General features: G+C 49.6%; 1 protein-coding gene across 1 annotated transcript in view; it reads left to right on the forward strand.

The window, feature by feature from the left end:
* The window catches only part of LOC138453179 (cytochrome P450 2K6-like), a 546472-nt gene that overhangs the window by 389843 nt on the left and 144222 nt on the right, over window positions 1–12407 (forward strand). The window lies entirely within an intron of this gene.

The following is a 12407-nucleotide window of genomic DNA, read 5'->3' on the forward strand; positions in this document are numbered from 1 at the left end:
TCAGCAGTCACCTCTGATGGGAAGAAGATGACTCAAGGTTGAATCTCACTATGAAGCAGGACCCCTCAGGCGCAGCAGGGTCACCAAGAACCAGCCAGCACAGAGGTTAGTCTTTTGTCACACTCAGGCTTCTCCATGGTGAAGGACAGCATGAAGGGGTAACATGCCTGTGAAGTTTCCAATCCCAAGACTGAAAAAGTGTTAATGCACTGAGGACGTCCAGCTCTCGAGGGATGAAACCAAAATGCAGTGCAATGATTCTTCCGAGCTCTGAAACAGCAAGGACAGGAAGCACAATTTCAGATCGGTTGATTCCATCAGTCTAAAGGAGAAAGGCACCCAGTTCAGGTCTCTCTGGTCCATAAGAAGAGAGGGCTTCATGCAATGGTCATTGGCTTTGACAATGCCAGACAAAGCAGAGGGCATCCAGTGTTCCTTCAGCTTCAGAAAACAGGATTCTATTGTTGACTCTAAGAAATGGTGGAAGATCCTCACCTCTTATCCTATGGCTGATCTGCTCTACCAGTTTCACATTGCCCTCAGAAACCATGCCAGCTATACTTCACCTACAAATAACTATTGTGACGAAGTCACAGTGCCAACATTGCATGTAGCCCATTGTCCTTCAGACAGTAGGACTGACAAGGCCCTGTACCTTAACACAACCTGACCAGTAAAGCATCCTGAATTTTATCCAGAAAAAGGTAATGAAATTAGGCCCAAGAGTGGAGGACCTGCAGGATTCGTCCCAAAGGCCCTATTAGAGAGTACCTCTAAATCAGAAGCAGAATGTTAGGCAGACTACGCCTAACCTATTCCTGAACCCCCTGAGAGAGTAACTAGTTGGGAACTACTGATCCCAAAGAAACGGGGTGTTCAGGGCTGCATCTCCCAAGAAACCCAGGCCCTCATTATGAGTAAGCCAGTCCGGGGAAAAATGCTGATCAAACAGCCGGCACAACCGGTTCTGGCATTGTTCCCGGACCAGCTTACTCAGTCTGCCAGTAGGGCAGTGAACTACTGGCAGGTCAGGCCTGCCGGTAGTTCAGGCCCCTACGGCAGAGTTTTCACTGTAGCAACAGCACCATTCGTAACGGTGCCGTGCTTCAGTGATCCCATTCCGCCGCAACCCGTAATATCACGGAATCACCGGGATATAAGGTGGTGGAAATGGTAAGGCGAGTTTGCTGGTCGCACGAGCGGCTTACCATCAAACTGGTAATGAAGGCCCAGGAGTGGATTCTGTAATATCCTGTAAGGATTCAGAAATCAAAATGTTATGGGGACCACTAGCACATACAGAGGGGCCCATTAGTCAACAGCTGCGGATCCTTCCTTGAAGGGAAAAAGGTTAAGGCGAGAAATACTTCCTTCCCCCTCCCCAAAGGAAAAATGACTTTGCACAGGTGGGACCTTACTAGAGGTTTTCCTGTCCCCTGTGATTACATTTTAAACACCAGAAAGCCACACAACTATCATTTGTGCCGGGGGACAACCAGGAGGAAAAGTGGGAGAAGAGCAGCAGACAAACAGCTCCTGCATGGGAAACAATGCGAAAGAAATCCAAAATGGTAGCAAGCCTTTCAACGACTTTCTTCCCCTTGCTTGGAAAAAGAAGCCAAATAGCAAATCGATTTGAAAGTTTGCCTCAGCCAATGAGAGAATAGTGAGGGTTTTAATGCTAGGGACACATATTTAAGAGTAACATTTCTTCTCAGCAGTTACTCTATAGTTTTAAATGGAACCACACTTGTGCCTCCACTTATCAGAAGTGCTTTAAAAAAATATAAAAATAAACTCTGGCAAAGTGACCTGGATCAGCACAAGAGAGAAATGTTGTGTATTACAGTTGTTTAGGGAGCAACCTTTCAGCACTAAAAAGCTGCATTCAATTGAACCCTACATGTTGAAATTCCCAGACCCTAGTTCTGGGAATTTCTAGACCAGATCGTTATACTTGAAGCTGAGGTTGAACTTATGGTATATGAAGGAAATCTTGTTTAGGCAAAATCTTAGCCAAGATAACTATTGTAGAAGTTGTTCTAATAGCTGACAGATTGAGACAATAAAGCCTTTGATCGCTGAATGTCCACCTTTGCTTTCCCCAAGAAAGAGATTTTTCCAGCATATATTTGTAGAATATCAAATATTAGACTCTGATTTATTGTGGAGAGCCCTTTTTGATAGCCACAGCCCAAGAATAAATGTGGCAATGGTAACATTCATGCAGTCCCTGAATCTATTATTAGTGCTAAAATATAAGACATTGTGAGATTTCAATTACACTGTATTTTACTTGTGAAGTACATTTTTGAACTGATAACCACTTGTAAGCGCTGTAGATTGTTTTGAGAAACTAGCAAAACAGTTGCCTTGAATTTGATCTTTGTCCTGACCATTTGTATGTTTAATCTTTAGAACTTTAAGATTACTTCTTGTGGTGTTCTTTTTTCATTAAGTTACTAATGAAATGAAGTCATGGAAATTCTGTAATATTTTAAATGTGAATTTATGTAAAGTAAATTCTATTTTGTATATTTGAAAGGCTGTTTGTTTCAGCTATCTATATAAATAAAAATGTAAATGTTAGTTTGTTCAAAATCTTAAAACTCGAAAGTTCTTCACCGACTGCTTTGAAATTTTGACACAACGTTGCATTCGAATGGGCGTGTGTTTTTATATGCCTACTATACATAGATGTCACACCTGTGACAGGTAAAAACCTGCTTTTTCTGAAAAACAGCACCATCTGTTGGACGTAAAAGCAACACATGCTATTTTACGATTCCATTTCAATGTTTCCGATTTAGAATGGCTCAAATACGTGCCGAGGGCAGCAGAACGACGTGCAGCCAGACTTTAGGATGCACGGTTGCGAGTACAGCGATCGCGTTCTGCAGCTACAGATCTGCTTCATTCTCAACAGAATGAACGCAACAGGCTGAGAGTGGCTAAAAGAGAGAAACAGCAGATCAGCGTCAAACACGACTCCGTGCTCAGCAATTACGCTATTACAATCACCTTGCATTCCGGTACAACCCAGATGATGATTATAGTTCGAGCCGGCATGTTCTTGTTGGCACTATGACTGATGTGTGTCCTTATTGCAAGGCTCTGAAATGTAATGGAGAAACGAAAGGAAAGTGTTGCGGCACCGGGAAACTTAAACTGCCTCAACTTGGAGAACCGCCAGAGCTATTGTGAAATTAAACATATTAGAAACATGCACTTTCTCTTTTATTTCTTTTCCATTTAACCAGACTGAGCCACAGCAATGTGTGGCCGGGGACAGCTAGTATCAAATACATTTATTTTTTAAAAGAAGTGCTTTAATTTAGATAGCATAGTGCCAGCTGTTGTGAGCCTTAAGAAAGAGAATAAGGACTAAATGGGCACAACATCTTAGCGCCTTTCTCAACGTCATGAGCTCGTATGAGATGCAACGGTGGGCAATTTCAGTATTGTTGCTTTGTGGTCGGAGAGTTAGGGCCACAGTGCTCTAAATCTGACAGATTGCATTAACTCCCCTGTGCCATGCCTGACAAATGACTGATCCAAACCTTTTAAAGGTACAGAATGGTTTATAAATCGTATTTCCGTATGAGTTGATATATTGGGATTCTCCAACAGAGAATGTTATCATTCAAGTATGTCTTTCCCATAACTACAAATACCCTATATTATGGGCCTCATTACAAGTCTCTTGTATCCCGCCGGGAAACCTGGTGGGATACCACCAGACGGAATTATCATTATTGGCACTTGGACTGCTGGTATTACCAACAGATTCCAAGTGCCAGTAAGGGCAGTTAATCCCCTTTCCATGGAGTCGGGGATTGCCCGTATTACCGGCACCGGTAATACAGGCTTTTTTTTTTTGCTGGTGGGGTGCCTGACTTGCCTCCAGCTCTTGGCTGGAGGTAAATGAGCCCCCCACTGGCAAACTTGGAGTGTGCCAGTGCGGTAACTTGCGGTAATACTGGCACGTTATTGCCACACCAGCACACTTGTAATGAAGCATCGTTTTTTCAGATGCATTGGGCTTGTGGGAACTATAGCTCTGCCGGTTGAAACACCTACTGCATAGGGCACCGTTTAACCTACAGTTCGAGGGGATTGGGTCCTCCGACGTATTCCATATCTATGACATGTAATCACCACAGCTGTGCTGCTTCGGAAACTTTTTTGGGCGTCTGCGTCCTGCGTCGATGCGCCGTCGTCGAGGACCTCCTCCGACGTCCGACGTCATCCGATGTGATAAGTAGGACGCACGACGCCAGTAGCCTCAGTTCCGTTTTTTCCGCAAACGTGTTGCTTCGTGATTCTCGGTTCACGCCTCGACTCTTTAGAGTTCTGTTCTTGTCGGTTCTTCGAACCTGTTCGTTTTGTGAAAATCCTTCGTGTGAAGATGTCTTCTACTTCGTCTTCGACCCCGCGTCCGGGTTTCAAGAAGTGCGGGGAGTGTGGGTCCAAGATGTCGGTGACGGACTCGCACGACGCCTGCCTCTGGTGCCTCGGGGTGCCTCTGGTGCCTCGGGGAGGCCCACGACACGGATGACTGTATGTAAGAAGAAGTTGTCGGTAGGTCGGGTGTCCAAGCCCAGGAAGTCGAAGTCTGCGGGGCTTTCGACGGATGATTCGAGGGGTGACTCTCCGCGTCATCGTCGGAAGTCTCGTGGGTCTCCTTCTAGGAGTCGGTCTCGCCACTCCTCAGCCTCTTCGAGGCATTCTCGGAAGCGCCGACACCGGTCGTCTTCCAGGTCCTCTTCGGAGGACTCTGCCCGGCACGTCGCTTACCCCACCAGCCATGCGACGCCAGAGGAATGGGCTTCCTTCGGGAAGAAAATGCTGGCGATTCTTGAGTCGCAGGGTACTAAGCCGTCCGCGCCCCCGAGTGGGTTCGGTCGTGAGAGGTCGAGAGACACCGCTCGCAAGAGTCACGGGAGAGGTCCCGTTCGGACAAGGAGACTCGTTCTCGACGTACCCGTTCCAGGTCCCGGTCCTCGACGCGTTCGAGACCGTGTGCACCTGTGAGGTCTTCGAGGAAGACATTGACGTCTGAGGCATCGAGGGCGTCGACAGGCTTTCTCGAGGCTCCGGCTCCGAGGAAGTCGTCGAAGCCGTCGACGCTCAGGTCGTCGAGGGACACGCTCGGGGCTCCGGCTTCGAGGGCTGTGTCGACGCCGCCGATGCTGGAGGCGCTGCATCTGACGTTGACGCCGATTTCCTCGACGCCGATCCTCTCGGCGCCGATGCCGGTTCTCTCGACGCCAGCGCCGATTCGCTCGACGCCATCGACGCCTTTCGTGTCGGAGGTACCCCGTGGCACGGGAGAACCCCCTAGGAAGGCTCTGGTTAAGAGCAAGCACTCTCGGGAGCCTTCTTTTCGCCACCTGGACTATATTTCAGAGGCGGATGAGGATTCTGATGGCCTGGTTCCTAGTCAGGTTCCAGATGAAATTGTCTCGGGCCATAGTCAGTTTGACGATTTGAGACAGTCACTGCATGATGCCAGTGGACTGGACACCTCTCCGGAGGTGGAGTTTTGTAGGCCTGAGCCTGGCTCTCATGCCGATTCCTCGTACCGGCGCCTTATGGCTAGGGTTTCTGAGTACTTGGGATGGTCTGCTCCCCCAGGGGAGTTTGTGCAGGATGATCTGACGGACATCCTTGATGTTGGTCCCCCAACTGATCCGGTACTGCCGTTCCATATGGCTTTACAGAGAAGGGTGGCGGCGGCTTGGACTGCTCCGGAGAGTCTCCCGGCGGTGGGCAGATCCTTGTCGCGAAAATACCGTCCAGCCAGTAGCGACCCCTGCTACTTGACCAGGCACCCCACTCCGGAGAGTTTGGTGGTGCAGGCGGCCACGGCCCCGGCAAAGCAGGCGTCGTACCCTACCATCCCTCCTGATAGGGACGACAAACGTTTTGATGGCTGGGCGAAGAAAGTGTTTTCTTCTGGTGGTATGGCGCTTCAGGCGGCCAACTCCATTTGTGCCTTGTCTCGTTTCACACACACTCTGTGGAACTGTGTTGCGTTAGCGGCTGAACATATTCCCGAAGGGGACGAACGGGATGGTTTCCTTGCTATGGTCCAAGATGGTAAGGATGCCATGTGTGAGTCCGTTCAGTCGGGTTTGGTCTTAGCTGAATGCGTCAGTAGGTCCATGGCGGCGAGCACCGTGATACGCAGGTTTGCGTGGTTGCGGAAGTCGGGGTTTGCTCCTGATGTGCAGTCTCGGCTCCTCAACATGCCCTTTGACGGTGAACACCTTTTTGGCAGCAAGGCTGACGAGAGCCTTGAGAGGTTGCAGACCTCAAAAGCTGCAGCGAAGTCGTTGGGCGCTGCAGTTTGCCAACCTCCGCCTTTACGTCCTAGGGGACAGCAGTGGAGGGGTGGTTCCTTTCGCTATTACTCCTCCTTCAGTAAAGCGAGAGGAGCTGGCAGTCAAAGAGGCCAACGCAGGGGTACCAGAGGTGGACGACAGGGTACCCGTGGTGCCAAGGTCGCTCGGGCAGTTGCCTCTTTGCCCTCAGGTAACGCCGCGGCCGCTCCCACTCAGTCATGAGGCCATGTCCCATGGTTCGCCGTTTTGGGGGAAGGCTGGCGCAGCATCTTGTAGAGTGGCAAGCCATTACTTCAGATGTGTGGGTTCTGGAGATCATAACCCACGGCTACTGTCTTCCCTTTCGGCACAGGCCTCGCGACAATCCACCGGGGAACCTCTCTTTGCAGAGTCCGGATCCGCTCCTTGCGCAGGAAATTCAAGCCCTGCTGGAGAAAGGCGCCATAGAACTGGTGCCTGTAGCGGAGAGGAACAAGGGATGGTATTCCCCTTATTTTTTGATTTCGAAGAAAGACGGGGGATTGAGACCCATCATGGACTTGCGCGGTTTGAACAAACTCCTCAGGAAGGACAAGTTCAAGATGGTTACTCTCTCTCAAGTCCTCCAGGCCCTTCAGCTTCAGCTTCAGGACTGGTTGGTGTCACTCGACCTCAAGGATGCTTACTTCCATGTGCCGATCCATCCCAAGCACAAGAAGTACCTGAGGTTCGCGGTTGGTGACTCGCACTTTCAGTTTGGGGTCCTGCCGTTCGGATTGACCTCCGCCCCGAGGGTTTTCACCAAGCTCATGGTGGTGGTGGCAGCGCATCTCAGGCAAGGGGGGATTCACGTCTACCCCTACCTGGACGATTGGTTGATCAGGGGGTGCTCTCCCGAGCAAGTCATGGATCATCTGTCCGTCACCTGCCACTCCCTTAACAGGCTGGGCTTCTCCCTCAATTTAAAGAAGTCCCATTTGACGCCAACACAGCGGCTCCAGTACATCGGAGCAGTGCTCGACACTTCCCTCGGGCAGGTGAGGGCTCTTCACATTCAGCAGATGGTGCACAAGTTTCAGCATGCCCAGACGCTCCCAGCGTTCGAGTTCTTGAGGTTGCTCGGCCTCATGGCATCCTGCATTCTTCTGGTGCAGTGGGCGCTCAAGACGCAATGGTCGCAGTCCTCCGGCAGGATGTTGGACCCGGTTCAGGTGCCGCCCTCGCTCGCCCGGGACCTTCTGTGGTGGGCCGTCGAAGGCAACTTGATGAAGGGGGCTCCATTTTGGCTTCCCTGGCCGGAGGTGACGATCGTGCGGATGCATCCCTCACGGGTTGGGGAGCTCATGCCAACGGGCTGACAGTCAGCGGTCGTTGGTCTCCGTCGGAGTCCAGACTCCATATCAATCTGTTGGAGCTGAGGGCCGTCAGGCTAGCCCTGAAGGCTTTTCTGCCGACTGTGCGAGGAAAGAGTGTCCTGATCCTGACGGACAACACAGTGGCCATGCACTACCTCAACAAAAAGGGGGGGGCAGGGTCACTTCCTCTGTGCAGGGAGGCGATGCAGCTCGAGTTCTGGGCCATCCAGCCGGAAGTTTCGATCTCGGCAGTTCATCTGGCCGGAGACGAAAACGTGACGGCGGACGCTCTGAGCAGGCAGAGCACGATCTCTCACGAGTGGGAGTTGGCTCAGGAGATTCTCCTGGAGATCTTCGCCCTTTGGGGGACCCCTCAAGTGGATCTCTTCGCCTCCAGTGTCAACCGAAAGTGCGAAAGGTTTTGCTCGCGGGATTTCCTCCAAAAGGAGCCTTAGGAGACGCGTTCGTGGTGGAGTGGTCGTTCCCGCTGCTGTACGCGTTTCCTCCAGTCCCCGTCATCCCGCAAGTGCTGCGGAGGTTACGGAAGTTCGGTTCCCGGATGATCCTCATTGCTCCGGCGTGGGCTCGGAGGACGTGGTACCCGGACCTTCTCGACTTGTTCATCTGCCCTCCGCGTCGTCTTCCCTACCGAGACGATCTGCTCTCACGGGAGGGGGGTCAGGTTCTCCATCCAGAGGTCAGATCCCTCAACCTTCACGCTTGGCTTCTGAAAGGTTGAGGTATAAGGATTGGGACCTCCCTGAAGACGTGATGGAGTTGTTGCTTTCGGCACGAAGGCCAGCAACAAAGTCTCTGTACCGTTGCCGTTGGCGTAAATTCTGCGACTGGTGCCGAGTTCAGAATGTGGATCCTTTTGCATGTGACATCCCCATGGTTCTGTCCTTTTTTACTTTCTTTGGCCCACAGGGGCTTGCAAGTGGGTACCATTAAAGGTTACCTGGCGGCGCTGTCCATCTTTAAGCGCTCGTCTGAAGAGTGTTCTTACTTTAAAATCCCTTTAATTTCACAGTTTCTGAAAGGGCTCACTAATGTGTTCCCTCTGTCACCTTTCCTGGTGCCCGGTTGGGATTTAAACCTTGTTCTTAAGTTTCTTATGGGTGCTCCGTTTGAGCCTTTACATTCTTGCCCTTTGAGGCTGTTAACTCTGTAAACTGTGTTTTTAGTTGCGGTTACTTCCGCTCGCAGAGTGAGTGAGTTACAGGCACTTTCAGTTATGCCACCCTTCACTGTATTTCACAAGGACAGGGTTGTCCTTAGAGTTCGTCCTTCTTTTCTTCCGAAGGTAGTGACGGAATTTCATTTGGCCCAGAAGGTTGTTCTTCCGGCATTCTATCCTCCTCCGCATCCTGGTAAGGAAGAGGAGAGGCTCCATAGGCTTGATCCTAGGAGAGCTTTAAGCTTTTATGTTTCACGCATTGTCCCGGGTCAGAGTGGACGATCAACTCTTTATTGGTTACGCTGGAAAGCGTTTAGGGCAAGCTGTGACGAAACAGACTTTGTCTCGCTGGATTATTTTGGCCATCTCGGAGTGCTACCGCTTGGCGGGTAAGTACCCACCGGCTGGCTTGCGGGCCCATTCTACCAGGGGTATGGCTGCATCTACTGCCCTGCAGAGGCGTGTTCCTATTCGCAACATCTGTGATGCAGCCACCTAGGCTTCAGTACATACATTTGTACGTCCCTATTCCCTCGATTCCATCCGAGCACAGGATCTGGCCTTTGGCAAGGTGGTCCTTTGCTCTGCTATTTGATTGGCTATTCTAAATTTTGATTCTAAATTCTTTCCCTCCTCCTTGCTCTGGTACTGCTTTGGGAGTCTGTCATAGATATGGAATACGTCGGAGGACCCAATCCCCTCGAAGAACAAGTTACTTTCTTACCTGGTAACGTTCTTTCGATGGGATGGTCCGACGACGTATTCCATATCGCTCCCGCCCTGCCTTCCCCGCTGCAGAATTTTTTTGCGATTGCAGCTTACGCTCCGCAAGGCTTTGTGTCTGACTGGCAGTTGGCTAGTGTCACACGTTCTGGGGGAAAAAACTACAAATGAGGCTACGGGCGTCGTGCGTCTTACTTATCACATCGGATGACGTCGGACGTCGGAGGAGGTCCTCGACGACGGCGCATCGACGTCATCGACGCAGGACGCAGACGCCGAAAAAAGTTTCCGAAGCAGCACAGCTGTGGTGATTACATGTCATAGATATGGAATACGTCGTCGGACCATCCCATCGAAAGAACGTTACCAGGTAAGAAAGTAACTTGTTCTTCTAAGGTTTCAAAGCAGTGATATAGCTTGTAGGTAATGTACCTGCTGGTAGGGTATTTTGTGTGTGTGTTTGTCACTCCTTGTCTGCAGGCCAGATGTTCTAATTCCATCTAAAATGACATGCCTTTCTACTTATCATTCATGCTAAAATTCTCTAGGTGTAACAGCATGGCTGCTTTATTGTTTCATGGATCATTAGCCACTCTTTTTAGCAGGGCTGCTATCTTTTATTTTGGAATGTTATTTAATTATCATCTCACAGGCTCTCCACAGGTGGAAAACGGCCATACTCAACATTGATTATATTGTTAAGCCAGGGAAAGGTACGGCCATGCTTTGCGGAGCTGAATTGAGGCCACACTAGACCCAGAAGTTCCTTAAAAACCAACGCACCAAACCTCTGTAAGAGGCAGCAACGTTATTTCGGTAGGCACAGGAAGGAAACCGGGAACAAGGGACCTCTTCCAACTGCACGGATTCTCGCACATACCTGCCAATATACTGACTCTCGCCTCTGCACAATAAAACAATAGAATGCAGCTATCCCCCACGATTAATTCGGCCTAGTTGCACACATAAATATACAGCACCTTGCACACCTCAACGACCTTTTAGAACACAGCTATCAGCCATGATAAATGCAGCATAGCTGCACACACAAACTCATATACAACCACCACCTCTTCTAGAATGCAGCTACCCCCAGAAAATTCGGCCTGGCTGCACACATACTACTTGTCTCGCACAACCTTCACACTACTTCTAGTATTAGAATGCAGCTATCCACCACGGAAATTCAGCCTAGCTGCACACATACAGAGTGCACACATTACTACTTACTACCCTACTTTCTCCACTGACCTGGACTACGGCCCCCGAGGGCGTTCAACCCACAGCGCCTTGAGATCATAGCAATGGTGAAAGGCGCTGTACAAATGCCCAATAATATAACCGTTCTGAAACGGCGATCCTTTAAGAGGTGCGGCACTGGCTCCTTTAATAGGACATTGCATCAATTGTCTTCAGAGCGTCTACACGTGTAATATGTAAGCACAGTACTTATCAGCAGGACACTTATACCGTAAATGTGAGCCTGCTGCTGTAATTTAAATGAAGCACTTGATATACCTGTGATGGAGAGTACCAGAGCTTCCAGCATGGTAGCTATACTTTAGATTTGAAAGTGCCTGGACTTCTCAGTAGGGCTTCTTTACTTTAACAAGTACAGTGCCAATGCTTACATTTTATTCTCAAAAGGGAGACCACAGGTTGAATGAACAAGGAGTCTGAAATCCCTCCTGGTCCCCCACAGAAGATATATAACACACTGGTATGTTGCCCATAAAGCACCTTTAACAATGCTTTCTCCTCCCATGTCTGACATGTAGCTCTCGGGCACTTGACCTTTATCACATACATCTGAGACCCATTAGCTCCTCCCACATGGATAAAAGGCAGAGCATAGAGACACACTCTGAGCAAGATGAGAGACGAGAAGGAGCAGATCGCGAACCCACTGGAGCAGGACGACCGATCGAGGGACCAGAGCGAGGGATAGGAAAACCCTGAAGTTCCCTGCAGGAGGCCATTGAAACCGTGAAGGAGAACGCCAAATCCAAGACAAAAAGAAGCCTGCATTGTGATTCAAGGACACCAGCGACCCTCCCGGGTGAACGACCAGGGAGGCGAGGCCAAGCCTGTAGTATCAACCTTGACTCATGAATCAAAGCTGCAAAGACAAAAAAGGTGAGTTAGCGAAAGAAATGAAAGGCTGGTTTGTGTCAAGAAAAGAATGAAGCCGCAACAGTGTATCGCACAATTGAAGGTTTCGCAAGTGCTGATGAGACATGAAAGAAAGCAAACTAGTAATGAACTTGTAAGTTACAGATAACTGTGAAGCCAGTGATACAGAGTAATGAAGTGGTCCGGCTAAAGGACATAGCCCACTCGAAAGTCTCCACTAAATGTTTGATGTCTTATTATAAAGTTGCAAAGTGAACGAACTCTGAAATGCGCAATAGTCGAGATTAAGCCTGACCAAAGGGGAAGTTAAAAGGTGATTGCTTGAAGAGGAACATTTTCTTTGAACTTTTCTGATTGAGGTATAGAACTACCAATACCAAGAAGGACTGCTGCAAATAACATTAAGGGAAAGCTGAAGTGAAAGTCGAAGTGCTCCTGCAGAGGTCTATGGTAAAAGAATCACACATTCGAAAGTCTTCGACATCAGTGAAAGGTCCAAGCCCAGCTGAGGGAGACTGGAAATATGAAATAAGTTAGGGGAAGGGAACCCCTAACGAATGTGAATGAAGCTTGGGGAAGGGAACCCGTGCAAGTGCTGTGATTGCGAGGCCCAATCCCGGCAGAGGGAGATCTACGTTGAATCTGGTACATTTGATTGAAAGGTCTGAGCCTGACTGAGGGAGGCCTACAAGA

The sequence above is a fragment of the Ambystoma mexicanum genome, chromosome 4p (genome assembly GCF_040938575.1).
Source record: "Ambystoma mexicanum isolate Mex_15411 chromosome 4p, UKY_AmexF1_1, whole genome shotgun sequence".
NCBI classification, from domain to species: Eukaryota; Metazoa; Chordata; class Amphibia; order Caudata; family Ambystomatidae; genus Ambystoma; species Ambystoma mexicanum.